The following is a 19,728-nucleotide window of genomic DNA, read 5'->3' on the forward strand; positions in this document are numbered from 1 at the left end:
CCTTTCTTAATTATTTAAAAGTAGTGTCATAACATCTGCAACTTACTTTCAGTGGATCCAGGAGGAAGAGAGAAAAAGAAAAATAAACAAATGGCAAATATTAACCATTAGTGAATGAACATGTACATTTTCCTACTACTTTTTCAGCTTTTCTTTAGGTTTGAAATTTCTCAAGACATAACTTTAAACTATGTATGTATCTATGGCTCTCCAAATATATCAGGTATTTTGCTAGACACTGGAAAAATTCAGTGTTGAACAAAAAAGATGAAGTCCCTGTCCTCATGGAGCTTATGATATTATGCAGGTGACAAGCATTAAATCAATATTTACACAATTTTAAAAATCAGCTTTGGTAAGTAAGTGTGATGACTGAGTCTGATGTATATTAGGATCCATGTGGATCCCTGCCTCTCAGCACTGGAAACCTCTGGCAGGGGAATTGTTCAGCTTCAGAGCCTTCATGACAAGGCCAGTCCAAAACACAAGGGAAAACATTGCCTTACCTGGACCTTTATCTATCTTTTCCTCCCATCCTCTTTGCCTCCATTCACCTCGCCATCTATGGGATCAATAGCCTACTTCTTTATAACACCAAAAATAATTTCAAACACTACTACTGATATAAGTACAAGATGTAAAGAAACAATCTTCTGGACTCTGAGCTGCCAGATTTTAGCCTCTGAATAGAAATTCTCTTGGAGTTACATGATAAATATGTACGGATGCCATGCATACAATTTCAGGATCACTTCTCTAAAAGGAAGCTGCTTGCTTTCAACTTCCTCATTCTCTTTACAAAGAGTGTTATGGGGAGTGGTTGAGAGCCCATGTTCACTATTTCAACAACGTTGGGCATGAACTTCTAGAGTAAAGTTACATGGTAAAGCAGCGCTGGACCATGCTGCTACCTCTGTTCATAGAAGAAAACAAATTGTCTCTTGTTTGAATTGTTCTGCTTTTAGGTCCCTTTGTTATAGCCAGCTTGATCCATATTCTAACTAATGTACACCTTAACTGAAAATCCAGGAAGCATAATTAATTTCTCCTTCTTTGTTCCTCACCATTTCATTTTTGCTACCATAATTCATTTACGCATTGACCCTTGCCTGAACTTCGGAAGTAGTCACAGACTTGGTCTCTGAAACTTCTGACTCCCTCATGTCTTCTTCCTCCTTCACATTTCCATCAGCTTTATCTTTCTAAAGCCCAAGATGCTTGTATTACTTAATCTCCCCAAGGACATTCAAATGATTCCCCTGTTACCTAGAGAATAAAATCCAAACTCTAATCTTGGCATTCAAAGATCTGCACGTTCTGGCTTCACCTTGTATGTTATGCCCAAGTGGTTTTGTTGAGAGAGTGACACGTCCCCCAACTTCTTTATTCATTGAAATTCTAATAATCCCTGAAATTCTAGTAAGGCTGGCTTGAATTGTACTTATTATGTGAAAATCCTTTCTCAGTTCCTCAGATTCAATTCACAATCCTTCTTTTACTACTTACACACAACTTTGCTTTTACCTCTTTCAGCAATATATTATAATTTCTTTAATGTATATCTGTCTCTATGACTAGAATATAAACTCCTTGAGGATATGCACTGAATTTATTTTTCTGTGTCATTTTTATTGCTATCTTCTATAGAAATTTGCATATTTCTTCATACATAGAGGTAAAAAAAATGTTTATTAAGTTGAACTGACTTGAAGAAAGATAAATTCTCCAATTCCTTTTCCAATCTGCTTTCCAGAAATGATCATTGCTGGAAACCAGGGTGTCAACAGAGAAATCTTATAAAGAGGAAGAAAAAGAGAGAGAGACAGACAGAGAAGGAGAGATTTCATAACATTTCCCTCTATAATTGGGTGTTTTCATTTATTTACTTTAAGCAAGACATGATTTCCATTTTCCAAAGGAAAAGATCTTGAATATATTATAAGAAAACGATAAGGTTTTCTGGACATCAAAGAATTCTTACAAAATAACTTTTGGGTGAGTTAAGTATAAAAGAATCAGACACATACAAATTAAGTTTCTCTTGAGAGACACTGGGCTTAAAAATAAAGACGAAACATGTTTAAAATAATATAGAACTCAAAACCTTGAGGAAAGATTTTAGAAAACAAAATATTAAAGTTTAATAATATGGTAAAATTAAACTATAATGGCATATTATTCATATTTTTACTGCCTACTAACTTCCTCCAAATATGGACCATTTCCCAAATGACAGATTTTTTGTTGTTGTTGTTGTTTAGAATCATGGTTTGACTTAGTGATCAAACCATTAAACAGATAGAAGTTATTTATCCTCTCCTTTTACTGTGAAATGCTGAGGGGAACTTTTATTTAGCATGTGCTTACAATGTGATGTGTATTTCTAAATAATGTCTCAATTAATCTGAACAAGAATCCATGTTTTCCAGATGTCAGGGTTTTTCTCGACTCTTTGGCCCATGCTGTTTCCATATGTACCTTGTGCTGCTTCAGCTTATCCTTCCTTATCTTGAAACTCCTTCTAACTTCACAGATTATAATGTGGAGTAAAAAGAAATTATCTTCCTTAAAAGTCTCACCATATCTTTGGTAAAACAAATAATATCTGACTCATTTATGAATTCTTTTGTAGATTTACTCTAAATAAATTTGTCTAAATTATGATTAGCTGGTCAATGTGTAATAGTAATAATAGCAGCCACTTACAGAACATCTTTTTTTATGTCAGTTACTGTGCTAAGTATTTTAAATACTTAACTTCAATTCTCACAACAACCAAATAAAGTAGTTAATGTATTCCCACTTTCCAGGTGGAGAAGTGAAATTTCTGGAAGATTAAGCAAAAAGCCCATAGAATCACAACTCATAGTGGTAGAAAATGAATCCACATCTGTATAGTTCAACATCTTATACTCTTTCCTATGATTTCATATTGTTCTTACATTGAAACCTAAAAGCATGAATAATAAAAATATTACTACAATAATGAGTTTCATGCATATCAAGTTGGAATAGTATACAAAATTAAATTATCAAGAGAAATTATTTTCCCTTAAAAATTTTTTCATGCAGGTCAGTAATTTTGTAACTTAAAAGACATATCAAACTATGACCCCCAAACTCCTGTGGGTTTATATATCAGGAAGGCAATAAGATGAGCAGAAAATCCACCAATCTATTACTTTGTTTTACTTCTCATCCTGACAGATGGAAACCTTACCTATATACAGGAAATCTCAGGCAATATTGAGCTACTTTTTTTTGGTTAATCTGTGTGATGAAGTGAGGTTTATTAAGTAAGCAATAACACATGACATTATGCATGTAACACTGTAATGAAGCCATGCTTGAACTGGTTGATGATGCACAGACATCTTATTCCATTGGATCCTGTCATTCTTTAACAATGGGAGCTCTGCAAATAGCCACTGGTGTCGTGATACCCTTCATCACTGAAAATAAAGGGGATCAGACATGGGTTGAAAACATTTTTTTTTTATTCCTCACATCAATTTTTAATAGTTTGAGTTGACACTATATTCATGTAGTTCAAAAATCAAAATAATACAAAAAATATAGAGTAAGTCTCATTCTCACTCTGTCTCCTATCTTTCCCATCCATGATCTCCATCACCATGACCAGGTAATTATTTCTACTAGTTTCCTGAGTTTACCCTTCAAGGACTTTTTATGCAAACGCAAACAGATACAGACATAAAGTCTTATTTTTGCTCTTTCTTACATGAGAAACAGCATACTATCCACACTATTCTGTACATTGATTTTTCACATAATTTTATCTCTTGTAAGATCTTTACAAAAGTTTTGACAGCTTCATAGTATTCCGTTATTTAGATAAATCTATACATATTTAACCAAAAGTTTCTACATGAGTTACAAAAACATCTGCATAAGGAGAAAGCATATAAGAAAGGTAATATAACATCTGCCAAACATGCTTTCCTCGATTTTCTATTCCATTTGTTGTTGAGGGCCAGGTGCTAGATAATTAGATCTGGCTAATCAATATACGCTCAGAAACCATGGTGTTACCTCCGGTTTGGTTCTTGATTCTTCTCCCACTAAGCTGTGAACAAGGAGGCTGAATGTTCCTAATGTTGCATCTACAAGGAAGAGAGCCTTCACCAGTCCACATATCTGGGCAAATTTTACTGCAGAGCTCTCTATCACACTTCAATAGTCATATATTGTTTTGTATAATTTGGAGCTTATTTTGATATTGTATAGAATCACACATCTCAAACTAGAGGAACGTTTGATAATGTTTAGTGGCCAAGGAATCCTTAGGTCTCTGTGTGGAAATTTTGAATATGATGTGCTGTTGTTTTTCTGGAGAGTGACTAGAAAACATTAGATTCCTAAAAGGAGTCCAGAATGTATAAGTTTAACATTATCAATCTGGCTTAACCTCTCATTTATAAACAATGAAAAAAAGTTCCAGAGAGACTAGGGCTTTGCTCCAGAAGCTGCAGCTAAGTTTCAGGTCTCCCGCTTTTCAGTTCTGGCCAAGTCTCATCATGGTCAGTCTAGGACAGTCAGTGGCATTAAACACACAGCCCTGAATAAAGCCAAGTCCTTGTTCCTAACTTTGTCAGCATATACACCCCTTCAGTAACCATGGGCAGCTTCGTGTCCTTCGTGTCCACGTGTCCTTCATGTCCTGCATTTAACACGTTCATAGTCTTCTTCATCTCATCTGTTCAAATCCTCAAGCCAAAAATTTAGAAGGTAGCCTGGATCTCTCACTTCACTGTCTTCCTCACAAAAAAACATCTCCAACTTCACCCAAACCATCTAAAAGTCCAATCAGTTCTGCCTTCAAAATACATCCCAAATTGATCATTTAGCAGCACCCTCATCACTGTCATCACAATGCAAATCCTTCTCTTGGTAATGCTGACAGCCCATGGCTGCCCTCCCTGCTTCCACTCAGGATACCCTCTGCACATGTGAGGAAAGTAGAATGATCTTTCTTTTAAAAAGTAAATCAGAACTTCTTAATGGCTTCTTATCACACTTTAATAAAATTTTATTTTTAACCGTAGCCTACAGCCACTCTCCAATGGCCCCAGGCTGAATTACTGGTCTCATCTAGAAAATACTTCCCACAAACATCTGCATAGCTGAATATTCCTTGCTATTTAAGTGTCTTCTCACAAAATAGACCTTTTGTCTCTTGACAGAGTAGATAGTAACATTTGTGAGAAAACACTTTGCACTAGAAGTCAGAAAACTCACCCCCTATCTACTTTTGATTCTAATGCTATTGGGATAAATTATTTAACTTCTCTGAATCTCAGTTCTGAGATCTATGAAATGAGAATGATAAAAATGTTAATAATGATATGTTCCCTCTGTAGCTGTCTCCACACACCCAGTCTGTATTGCATTTAATATACATAAATTAAAGAACATAAATCATGTTTATGCACACAGTAAATAAAAATGACAACGTAAAGAAACATTGTTGTTGTTGTTATTTTTGTTGCTGTACTGTGCTGTGTGAAGTTGTGGTTCACCTCCCCAATTCAATTTTCTGGGTGTTTCTTTTTACCACTAGTAATAGTGTCAATAAGGAAACCTAGAAATTAGCCCATTTAGTTTCTATAGCATTTCTTCCAAGAACATTATAAGAGCATTATGTGGTCTCTTGTAAAGTTATTATTAAATAACTTTAATATTTATAAATGTTCTATATTAAATATTATTGCTTGTTCTATACCCACATTTTGTGTCAATCAGATAGTTCTTTCTCTATATGGGAAAATGTGATACCATTTAGCAAGAATAGAGTTTCATGGAGCTAAAATTTTAAGTCTTTCATCAATTTTCCACAAATTGGTGTTAGCAGATAGTGTCACTCCACTGGTTTGAGAAACCTTGTCTTTCTTCCTTTAATTGGCCAATGCTTACAATGAAATGGGCTGATTTTAATATACATAAAACTGATTCTGGAATAACCCTCCATGTCATCATATCTCTACATGTTATATAAGTGTATGAATCATGCCTATACAACAGGATGCAGAAGCACCTCTTCAGGAGCATATTAAAAAACTAAGCAATGAAAACTTGCTGATGCACTCTGAATCACATACTGTGTAAGACAAATAAATTGTTTCCTTGGTGGCTTTGACAACATTACTTCTGAACATAATTGAATGTCATTAGTTTATATGTTTGCAAATAAAATCCCAGTGACATTACACCTGGGAATGTGTACACTTGGTTGTCTGTTTATGACAGAGGAACCAGACATATGGCCTGTGGCCTTGATTTGGCCCCAGAGCTGTTGCAAAATCCTCCTACCAGTTTTCAGCCAGTCTGCCCCATCACTGTGAATCAGCTCTGTCAGAAGCCGTGCTTCCCATCAGTAAATGAGTGGAAATGCAGCTTTCCCAATTGCCAGCTCACAGGGCCTCACAGCTCTGAAACGGCAGAGTCCTTTATATATGAAAAAGAATATAACATGTTATGTAAATGAAATAAAAAGGATAAGACAAGGAGAATGAAAAACGTTATGATGAAATCTGCAAAGGGAAAGGTCTAGAAAAGAAAGGAAAAAAAGGCCCTGCTGCATGGAAGTCACAAGATGTAAATTTTAATACCTACTCTACCCTGAAAGTTTCGTGCAAGAGTGGACAAATCTGCTTTACCCCATTAATCTTAGTTTCCTCTTCTGTAAAGTAAGAGTTAAACTAGTTTTTCAAATTTTTTTTTCCACAAAGAAATATTTTAATTTTCTTTGTCAGATATCATATTTTGGAAGATTTGCTCTATTAAACAAACTGTATTTATTAATTTATTTTTAACCATTATTAAAGAAATTTATAGTGACTAATCAGAGTTTCTGACCAGCATGATCATTGACATATTGGGTAGGTATAATTCCAGCAAAAAAAAAAAAAAAAATGTCATTTGACTTTCGACACATAGAAAGCTGTGGAATATGGAAAATACCTTAGAATTATAAATAAAGTTTCATGAAATTTTGTTCTTCCTGTGAACATATTTTTTTAGGTTTTTCTTTCAATAAATATTCAATAAACACTGTGCTAGGCACTGGCAATATTGGGTACTGATTAACAAAAACTGTTCTTGATAAATATCCAAAATGACAGAGAAATTGTCCAAGAAAAGTCAGATTCAGCAAAAACATAAATATAAAAATAGAGCTACAAATCAAGCTACAGGATTAAGAAAAGGCTTATCACTCAATAGTCCTATTGAAGGACAGCAAACAGGCAAAGAATAAAATCCCTATTTGTAGAGACTCCCTTAACAGGAGGGGCCATTCGTATCACTCACCCAAAGTGTGCTGCATAGAACAAAAACCTGAGGACATGCTCTTGCCAAAACAGAGTCCCAGACTTAACTTTGCTTCTATCTCACTCTTAAAGATTTATAATGCAAATTTGCATACTAAAGGCTCTAAGAAGTCCCTATATGTAAAGAAACACTTAGTTTGATATAGATTTTTTCTCAAATATTTGACCAAGGAATCTACTTTTTCAGAAAACAAAATAACAAACCATAGATTAAGGCACTATAAATATGGCTCTTTTGTGTCTGTGTATGTTTATTGTTGAAATATTTGAGATCTACCCTCTTTAAGAATATAATACCTATCATTAACTGTAGTATCCATGTTGTTCAGTAAATTTCCAACATTTTTTCAGCTTGCATAACTGAAACTTTGTACCCTTTGACCAACGTTTCCCAGTTTCCCCCTTCCTCCCGCCTAAAAATGGCCCTTGGAATTAATATGATAGCAGCCAAGTTTCTTGATCACATTGCTTGGTGGCTTATTGCCAGCCTCCCCTTACAAGCCCTCACAACCTACAAGTTTGATATTGACAAGCTGAGCTATAGCAGTCTCCATAAAACATTTAAAAAGGAAAAGCTTTATAAAATGTATTAATGTTACTATAAAATAGTGATAAAGTTGCTGCTCACACATCACTAAGGAGAGACTCAGTCTAGAATATTTTCTTCAGATACTGATCTCAGGAATGGTGTGTATCTCCTGAATAACTAGTTTATGTTTTAATGATTTGACACCATGATTTAACTGGTCATGTTTGGCAGAAAATACCAGAGTAAAATTTATGACCCACATGTATAATGTCTGGAGAATTTCATATACATATTTGGGGTATTAATTTCACTCTTTATTTTATCTTGCTTTTCTTATATTATTTTGCTTTTGCCATAATTTTCTCATTTTCAAAATTTATAAACCCTATAGATGAATAGTCTCAATTTAAGAATTTAATGGCAATGGGAGGAGAAATTCCCAGAGAATCAGACTTTGAAAGCTAGCAGGATTTGATTGCAAGACTTTGACAGGAATGGGGGAAACAGAGACTCCACTCTTGGGTGGCACACACAAAGTAGTGTAAGCATCAGGACCCAGAAGGGAAGGAGCAGTGACCCTACAGGAGACTGAACAAGACCTACCTGCTAGTGTTGGAGGGTCTCCTGCAGAAATGGGGGGTGGCTGTGGCTCACCACAGGGACAAGGACACAAGTAGCAGAAGTTCTGGGAGGTACTCCTTGGTGTGAGCCATCCTAGAGTTTGCCATTAGCCTCACTACAGAGACTGTAGCCTCCAGTGCTGGGTAGCCTCAGGCTAAACAACCCACAGTGAGGGAACTCAGCCTTACCCATCAACAGAAAAATGGATTAAGGTTTGACTGAGCTGTGCCTACCAGAACAACACCCAGCTGTACCCACCATCCAGTCCCTCCAATCAGGAAGCTTTCACAAGCCTCTTAGATACTCTCTTCCACCAGAGGGCAGACAGCAGAAGCAAGAACTACAATCCTGCAAACTGTGGAATGAAAATCACATTCACAGAAAGATAGACAAGATGAAAAGGCAGAGGGCTATATACCAGGTGATGGAACAAGGTAAAACCACAGAAAAACAATTAAAATGAAGTGGAGGTAGACAACCTTCCAGAAAAAAAATTCAGAATAATGATAGTGAAGATGATCGAGGATGTCAGAAAAAGAAGAGGCAAAGATCGAGAGGAGGCAAGAAATGTTTAACAAAGACCTAGGAGAATTAAAGAACAAACAAACAGATGAACAAGAAAATAAGTGAATCAAAAAATACACTAGAAGGAATCAAGACAGCATAACTGGCAGAAGAACTGATAAGTAACCTGAAAGACAGAATGGTGGAATTCACTGCTGCAAAATAGAATAAAGTTAAAAGAATGAAAAGAAATGAAGCCAGCCTAAGAGACTTCTGCGACAACATTAAAATCAGCAACATTCGCATTATAAGGGTCCCAGAAGAAGAAGAAAGAGAGAAAGGACCCAAGAAAATATTTGAAGAGATTTCAGTCACAAACTTCCCTAATATGGGAAGGAAATAGCCACCCAAGTCCTGGAAGTGAAGAGAGTCCCAGGTAGGAAAAACTCAAGGAGAAACATGCCGAGACACATAGAAATCAAATTGACAAAAATGAAAGGCAAAGAAAAATTATTAAAAGCAACAAGGGAAAAATGACAAATAACACACAAGGGACCTCCCATAACGTTAACAGCTGACTTCTCAGAAGAAACTCTACAAGCCAGAAGGGAATGGCATGATATACTTAAAGTGATGAAAGGGAAGAACCTACGAACAAGATTACTCTACCCAGTGAGGATCTCATTCAGATTCCACAGAGAAATCAAAATCTTTACAGATTAGCAAAAGCTAAGAGAATTGAGCACCACCAAAACAGCTCTACAACAAATGCTAAAGAAACTTCTCTAAGTGGGATACACAAGAGAAAAAAAGGACCTACAAAAGCAAACACAAAACAATTAAGAAAATGGTAATAAGAACATACATATTGATAATTACCTTAAATTTGAATGGATTAAATGCTCCAACCAAAAGACACAGGCTTGCTGAATGGATACAAAAACAAGACCTGTATATATGCTGTATACAAGAGACCCACTTCAGACCTAGGGAAACATACAGACTGAAAGTGAGGAGATGGAAAAATATTTTCCATGCAAATGGAAATCAAAAGAAAACTGCAGTAGCAATATTCATATCAAATAAAATAGGTTTTAAAATAAAGAATGTTACAAGAGACAAGGTAGAACACTACATAATGATAAAGGGATCAATCCAAGAAGAAGATATAACAATTATAAATATATATGCACCAAACATAACAGCACCTCAATACATAAGGCAAATGCTAACAACTATAAAAGAGGAAATTGACAGTAACACAATAATAGTGTGGAATATTAACACCTCACTTACACCAATGGATAGATCATCCAGACAGAAAATTAATAAGGATACACAAGCTTTAAATGACACAATAGACTGGATAGATTTAGTTGATATTTTTAGGACATCCCATCTGAAAAGAGCAGATTACATTTTCTTCTTGAGTGCACAATGAACATTCTCTAGAACAGAACACATCTTGTGTCAGAAATCAAGCTTCAATAAATTTAAGAAAATTGAATTCATATCAAGCATCTTTTCTGACCACAACGTTATGAGATTAGGTATCAATTACAGGGAAAAAAAGGTAAAACACACAAATACATGGAGGCTAAAAATTATGTTACTAAATAACCAAGAGATCACTGAAGAAATCAAAGAAGAAATAAAAAAAATACCAAAAAACAATAGACAATGAAAACAGGATTATCCAAAACCTATGGGACACAGCAAAAACAGTTTTAAGAGGGAAGTTTATAGTAATACAATCCTACCTCAGGAAACAAGAAAAATCTAATAAACAATCTAACTTTACACCTAAAGGAACTAGAGAAAGAAAGACAAACAAAACCCAAAGTTAGTAGAAGGAAAGAAATCATAAAGATCAGAGCAGAAATAAATGAAAGAGAAAGAAGGAAAACAATGGCAAAGATCAGTAAAACTAAAAGGTGGTTCCTTGAGAAGATAAACAAAATTGATAAACCTTTAGCCAGGCACATCAAGAAAAAGAGGGAGAGGACTCAAATCAATAAAATTAGAAATGAAAAAGGAGAAGTTACAATGGATACTACAGAAATATAAAGCATCATAAGAGACTGCTACAAGCAACTATATGCCAATAAAATGGACAACCTGGAAGAAATGGACAAATTCTTAGAAAAGTATAACCTTCCAAGACTGAACCAGAAACAAATAGAAAATATGAACAGACCAATCACAAGTAATGAAATTGAAACTGTGATTAAAAATCTTCCAAGAAACAAAAGTCCAAGACCAGATGGTTTAACAGTGAATTCCATCAAACATTTAGAGAAGAGCTAACACTCATCCTTCTCAAACTCTTCCAAAAAATTGCAGAAGAAGGAACACTCCCAAACTCATTCTACAAGGACACCATCACCCTGTTACCCAAACTGGACACAGATACTACAAAAAAGAAAATTACACAACAATATCACTGATAAATATAGATGCAAAAATCCTCAACAAAATACTAGCAAACAGAATCCAACAACACATTGAAAGGATCATACACCATGATGAAGTGTGATTTATCCCAGGGATGCAAGGATTCTTCAATATATGCAAATCAATCAATGTGATATACAATATTAACAAATTGAAGAAGAAAAGCCATATGATCATTTCCATAGATGCAGAAAAAGCTTTTGACATAATTCAACACCCATTTATCATTAAAACTCTGCAGAAACTGGGTGCAGAGGAAACCTCCCTCAACATAATAAAGGTCATATATGACAAACCTGCAGCAAACATCTTTCTCAATGGTGAAAAATGAAGGCATTTCCTCTAAGATCAGGAGCAAGACAAGGATGTTCACTCTCACCACTATTATTCAACATACTTTTGGAAGTCCTAGCCATGGCAATAAGAAAAGAAAAAGAAATAAAAGAATCCAAACTGGAAAAGAAGAAGTAAAAGTATCAGTGTTTGCAGATGACATGATGCTATACATAGAGAATCGTAAATATGCCACCAGATTACTAGAGCTAATCAATGAATTTAGTAAAGTTGCAGGATACATAATTAATGCACAGAACTCTCTTACATTCCTATACACTAATGATGAAAAATCTGAAAGAGAAATTAAGGAAACACTCCCATTTACCATTGCAACAAAAATATTTAAATACTTAGGAATAAACCTACATAAGGAGACAAAAGACCTGTATGCAGAAGTCTATAAGACACTGATTAAAGAAATTAAAGATGATACAAACAGATGGAGAGATATACCATGTTCTTGGATTGGAAGAATCAATATTGTGATAATGACTATACTACCCAAAGCAATCTACAGATTCAATGCAATACCTATCAAATCACCAGTGGCATTTTTTACAGAGTTAGAACAAAAAATCTTAAAATTTGTATGGAGACACAAAAGACCCTGAATAGCCAAAGGAGTCTTGAGGGGAAAAATGGAGCTGGAGAAATCAGGTTCCCTGATTTCAGACTATACTACAAAGCTACAGTAATCAAGACAATATGGTACTGGCACAAAAACATAAATTTAGATCAATGAAACAGGATAGGAAGCATAGAGATAAACCCATGCACCTACGGTCAACTAATCTATGACAAAGGAGACAAGGATATACAATGGAAAAAAGACAGCCACTTCAATAAGTGGTGCTGGGAAAACTGGACAGCTACATGTAAAAGATTGAAATTAGAGCATTCCCTAACACCATACAGAAAAATAAACTCAAAATGGATTAAAGACCCAAAGGTAAAACCAGACACTATGAAACTCTTTGAGGAAAACATAGGAAGAAGGCTCATGGACATAAATCACAGCAAAATCTTTTTTGACCTACCTCCTAGACTAATGGAAATAAAAACAAAAATAAACAAATGGGACCTAATGAAACTTAAGAGCTTTTGCACAGCAAAGGAAACTATAAACAAGATGAAAAGACAACCCTCAGAATGGGAGAAAATATTTGCAAATAAATCAACGGACAACAGATTAATTCCAAAATATATAAACAGCTCATGTAGCTCAATATTTAAAAAAATGAAGAACCCAATTCAAATATAGGCAGAAGATCTAAATAAACATTTCTCCAAAGAAGACATATAGATGGCTATGAGGCACATGGAAAGTTGATCACCATCATTAATTATTAGAGAAATGCAAATCAAAACTATAATCAGGTATCAACTCACATTGTTCAGAATGGTCATCATCAGAAGATCTGCAAAGAATAAATGCTGGAGAGGGTGTGGAGAAAAGGGAACCCTTTTGCATTGTTGGTGGGAATGTAAATCGATACAGCCACTATGGAGAACAGTATGGAGCTTCCTTAAAAAACTAAAAATAGAATTACCATATGACCCAGCAATCTCACTACTGGGCATATACGCAGAGGAAACCATAATTCAAAAAGACACATTCACCCCAATGTTCATTGCAGCACTATTTATGATAGCCAGGTCATTGAAACAACCTAAATGCCCACCAACAGATGAGTAGATAAAGAAGATGTGGTATATATGTATACAATGGAATATTACTCAGCCATGAAAAGGAACAAAACTGGGTCATTTGTAGAGATGTGATGGACCTAGAGACTGTCATACAGAGTGAAGTAAGTCAGAAAGAGAAAAACAAATATCGTATATTAACACATATATGTAGAATCTAAAAAAAAAAATGGTACAGAGGAACTGGTTATTTGTCAGGCAGAAACAGAGACATAGATGTAGAAAACAAACATATGGACACCAAGGGGGTAAAGTCAGGAGTGGGTGACAGTGGCTGTGGAATGAATTGGGAGATTGGGATTGACATATATACCGTAATATGTATAAAATAGATGACTAATAAGAACCTGCTGTACAAAAAAGTAAAATAAAATAAAATTCAAAAAAATCAATTAATTAAAAATTCCACATTTGCCCTTTTCTCTTTACCCCATCAAACCTCGTCCCCTGCCTAACTGTATTCACTGTTGCAAATCACTGTGGTGTTTCTTTCTAAATCAATTTATATATAGAGAGAGAAATGTACATATATACTTTTAATTTGTCAATGTAATCCTATTCTATGTTTTATTTTATTTTTTTAAAGTTTATTCGTAGTCTGGGAATTTTTCCATGTCAGATTTTTTAATAGCATAATTTCTACATAATGAATAAAACCTCCTTTAACCATTCCATTATTTAAATTGTCCAATTTTTTCCTGTTAAAACAAGGATGCACAGAATGTTTTTATCCATATATATTTTGCACAAATATATTTATTCAGTAGACAACTATTAATTGATGACATGTCTAATATTTTACAGGTTATTGTTGTGATTTTTCAGTGAACCAAAGAGCGAAAGATTCTTGCCCTTCTGGAGCTTAAAATTTAATGATAGAGAGAGGTATTTTAAAAATATAAATAGTTAAATGTAAATTATATGATATGTTATAAAGTGTGAAGTCCTATGGAAAAAGGAGAAGCAGAGCAGGATAAGGGGCACAGAGTATAGGGAGTGAGAGTGTGGCTACAATTCTAAATAAAATGGTTTAGGCAGGACTAGTTTTAAAAGTGACATGGACAAAGACTTGAATAAAGTGGTGAAGTTAACTTAGTGGAAGATCACCTCTGGTATGGGAATAACAAGTACAAAAGCCTTGTGAGGAAATGTGGGAGGAACATCGAAGGAAGAGCAGTAGACATCCGTGGCTGGAGCAGAGTGGTCCATGAGGAGAGAAGTGGGCAAGAAGGTCAGAGAGTGGTAGTGGGGGAGGGGGGATAAATGATGTAAGACCTTGTATGACAAGTGAGAACTTGAGGGTTTACTCTGAGTGACATGGGGATTCAGTGAGGATATTAGAAGAGGGGGCATTCATTATGACTTGAACTATGTTTTAAAAAGTTCTCTCTGACCACTATGATGGGAACAGATTGTATGGGGGACAAGGAGCAGGTAGATGTAGGAAGACCCATCAGTAAGCCATTGCAGTAATCCAGGAAAGAGGTAATGGAACCCAGACAAGTGTAGTAAAGATAGAAGAGAAAAAAGTAGTCAGATGCTTGTTTGTATGCTGATGAAAATGATCCAGTAGAGATGCAGAGAAACGGGGAGAAGAGAAAGGGGAATTGCTGGGGAAAGTTTTTGGGTAAATAGGAGCTGCTGGAATCTAGAATGCATGTAGAATTGGCTTTAGCTAGTAGTAGAGATAGTTCACCTCTGACAACAGGATGGACAGATAACAAAGAGTGTGGGTTCATACGTGTAAGTGGCCTGATGTAACGGTGGGAATCTATGATGTTTTCTTTTTTATTATTTCAATTTCCTTCATGAAATTGGGTGTACAGTCATCAGTTGAGAGTAAGGACAGGGGAGGAGATGTTGTAATTATAAAGAAGGAGAAGAAGATATGAAACTGAAATAGAAGAGTGGAGGAATTAATGGAATAGTATGACTCCCTGACTAGCATGAAGAGATCTCATCAGGTTTGTGGTTATGAGTAAGGATGGTTGTGTATTTTATCTGCTTATGTTTAGCTGCAGAATAGTATGCATAGTGAATGGTGACCTGGATTTAACCAAATTGCGGTCTTGCCAAACAGGAAGAAACAATAAAAAACATGACAGGCAGTTAATGGTGCACATCAGGAGGTGATTTTATAGAGCACTCATGAAATTTAGGTTGGGTAAGGAGAGGAATGGCAGCATCAAAGGGATGAGGGACAGTAAAAAGTTGATTGAAGCAATTGATTAGATTTCCCAGTGGAATCAAAGAATTTTTGGTGTTTGGAACTAGAGAAAGTAAATTAGAAAGATGGCCGTCAGAAATTATGGAAAATGGAACTGAAATTATGGTGGAGTTGTAATTTCTGATAATGACACATGACAGGGTACCTAAGGCAAGGCAAGTGGAGGACAAGATCATTGGAAGACGGAATGAAAGGGTCAGAGAATTTAGGGTGTCATAAGGATTATTTACCTGAAATATTGAAATTGCTAAGAACAAAAACAGAACTTGTGTCAGTGAGAAAGGGGGCCAAGAGCTAAAAGTCAAGAAACCAACAGGATAAGTCTGGGAATGTAACAATAAGGGATACTGGATGGTACAACTAGTTTACATGATATTCAGAAATAGAACATTTTAGGGAGGAGGAAAGAGGGAATGGTTTAAAAATGGCATTGAAAAACAATAAAAGTCACCTATCTAAACCCAGGTCCAGTAATAGAAAGGTATTCTAAAGATGGAGTAAAAACAGTCTTCATCAGACAGCCTTGCAGGGAAACCAGAGCCTTTGACAGAGAGCCAAGTTTTCATTAGATAAAGAGAGGAAATTAAACAATAGAAAAGAGGTTGAAGATGCAAGAAATTTTTATAAGGATCAACTGTGAATTCCAGAGAATACAATGGAAGACTATCGGAAGATGGAAAAGTATGAAAAAGGGAATGAATGTGGGGTCTATGAGCATTATAAGGATTAGAGTTTGGGAAGTGAGAGATACCTTGGAAACTAGGTCAGGATAAAAGACAAAAGAAATTAATTCTGGTGGATTCAAGGCACATGATGGTGTCAGGTCTGTAAGCATGGGTTAGTAGGGAAGATGCGTATCTTGTGCTCTCTTTTGATCCCAGTCAGTGGAAGCAAAAGAGCCCAGGGATTTGCTCATTTGATTAACAAATATTCATTGAGCACCTACTACACATCATACATTGTTATAGGTGCTAAAAATCCAGCTCTGACCAAAGCACTGTTCTTACCTTATAAAACTTACATTCAAATAAAGGAAACAGAGAACAGATAACTGGATAATAATAATATCAGTTGTTAATAAACTTAAGGAGGAGGATTAAGTGTAACAGGGGCATAAGTTTTTATAGGATATTCAGTGAAGACTTCTTTGAGAAGGTGATAATTGAATAAATTACCTGAATAAAATGGAGTGAGTTTTACAAATAACTGGGGGAAGACAGTTCCAGGCAAAGTAATTGAAAATATAAAGACCCAGAGAAATGAAAGCATTTTGAGTGTTTAAGTGACAGCCAGATGGACAGTATGAAAGATGCACAGTAAGGAAGAAAGAGAAATAGTAGTAGGAAATTACATGATGTGGGAGCAGTAGCCAGGATCCTAATTCAAAAGTGTAAAATGTGGTTGTGTGTGTGTATATGTGTGTGTGTGTATAGAATACATAGAAGAAAGGAATTACTGTATCAAAAGTTATATTCATTTCCAAAAAGATTTAATAGACTCTATATATCCTTCAGTAATATTCCAATTTAACTGTCATTAACAATGCATTAGGTGTTTGGAACTAGACAAAGTAAATTAGAAAGACTTAGGTCAGAGAGAGACACGTGCAGCTGAAATTGTGGAGGGGTTGCAATTTTTAATAATGACACATGACAGGGTACCTGACATGTACTTCTACAATCCTTATGAAAACCAAATTACTACTGATCTTTATAAATTTATCCCATTTAAATAGCAATATTATCACAAGTTATTTAAATAAGTAATTTACATGTTTATTGTATATTTGCATGCCATTTATGTTTAATATTTTTTACTTATTATTTTATTTATTTGGTCTTCAAATTAACTAACTTGCAGAAGCTCATTACTCAATGTGGGTATTAAACCATTATCACATATGTTGCAAATATAGTGTTTTGGTTTGTCACTTGCATTCTAGAGATGGGTTTACCAAGGGTTAGACAGGTTTGGTAACTTGCCTGATTTCAGAGAGCTAGATATGGAGAGTCAGAAGTGGAAGCTGCTCTTAAAGGCTATACTCTGCCGCCACGACAACCAAACTGTTCCCTTATTTGGGATAAAATACTGACCTTTTGCATGGCCTCCAAACCCTTTAACACAAACCTTCCTTTCTCACCTCAATTCCCACCCTCCACCTCGTGTACCTGACATACCTGTGACAGTCTGGGAGAATAAAATATTGAGACTGAGATTTCTACTGAGGATTGAGAAACGAATAGAATTTTGACAGAAGGAAGTGTGAGGAAGAGCCTTTGCAGTAAGACAGCACTGTAAGTAGGTGACAGTTTCTAGATTTAGAGAAAAGGCCATTGTCACAGGTGTATCGGGTGCAGAGACTTTCAGCAGCTTCCAGTTCTGGTTCTGTCAATATCTAGTTCTCTGAAAACAGGAAAATCATCAAACGTATCTAACTAACCCTTAGTAGACTTCTTTTAAATGAGAATAAAAATAAAGGTTGCTTTAAAGATTTAAATAAATAATGAATGTTCAGGGTTTAACCTAAAGTCTAGAAAATAATAGACATACAATCCTTTCAGCTCTTATTATTACTAGTCAAAGTAAACTTTGATGAGAGATAGTGGGCAATAAAATAAAAAAGATAGATTAAAGTGTCTTTTAGAAGGTAGCAGACACCTAACCATTCAGATTCAGAGAATCAGAAAAGAAAAACAGATAAGGCTTACCCTGATAATTTGAGGTTTGGAGACTAGGTATTTGAAAATATAAACTGGGGTCAAAATGAAAGAATAGGAGAGTTAAGGACAAAGTACTCAGTTTGTTTTTAGAAACATTTAAGTAAGATGCCTGAAATCCATTTAGCTAGAAATATCTAGTATATATGTGTATAAACAGAAATCTCTTTGTATTCTGATCATCTTTATGTTAAGAAAAGATGTAGTAAAATCAGTTCAGAAAACATTGTGTCTGCAGGAAATGTCTATTAATCAATATATCCGTGTTTGCCAGTACAACAAAAAAATATAAAGTACCTAATGTTGACTTCAAGAAACTGTAATAGCTTAAAGTGCCTTCTGAATCACCAAATATTAAATTTTGTACAGTATAATTTTATCATTCAATGTATGTTATTTCATTCTAATTACATAAAAGCACGAAAGCCACAAATATTATGGGTATGGAAAAAGATACATTCCAGTTTCTGGAACAATCTTAATTTTAAATGTATTTATTTTTTAAGCTGTTTATTTAACACAAATAAATAAAAACATCCATTTGAGTTTGTCCATTGAATGTCAAATACCTCTGTCTGTCCAGAGCACAGGCCAAAATATGAAGAGCTGGTGACGGCAGGAAATGAAACTGAAGGGAGGAGCATGGTAGCATCCTTACAGCAACACTGGAACAATGGGTCCCCGCAAACACAGGCATTGCTGCACTGTGCTTGACTCTAAAAACTCTCTGGTTGATTATGCAAAAATGCCCTAGTCTTGTGCTATACTAGAACAAATTACGGTTATTGTGCTGTTATGTTTCCATTTTTATTATATCTGAATGTTAATACAGGGTTTTCAGAATGCCAGATTAAAGTTTTCAAATTAGAGTTTAAAAACCTTCTTCCAACCTGAGAAAATTAATTATATGAGCAACTTAAGCATTATACACTCTTAAAAGACACCTGATTTCTCACGGTAAATATATGACTTTAGGATAATTTAAAGAGCCTTTGAAAAGTTAAAAAAAAATCAGCAAAATCTACTAATAGAAATAGACAAAATGCTCAGGGGATTCAAAGTAGGTTAAGGTAGCAAAATGTAAATGCTATTTGAAAGGGATTCTAGCACTAAATTTAGGATTTTAGCATTTGACACTGATAAACCTTGCTGTAGGGTTCCTAAATCTGATGAGAACACCTGTTAGTGATGCCCAAATGCCTAAATTAAAATGTAGCTTTGATATTTCAGTTATTAGATTAAAATCAGAAACCATTAAACACACAGTAATTTATGTAGTATTCT

This window comes from Hyperoodon ampullatus (genome assembly GCF_949752795.1).
Source record: "Hyperoodon ampullatus genome assembly, chromosome: 2".
Taxonomy (NCBI): Eukaryota; Metazoa; Chordata; class Mammalia; order Artiodactyla; family Ziphiidae; genus Hyperoodon; species Hyperoodon ampullatus.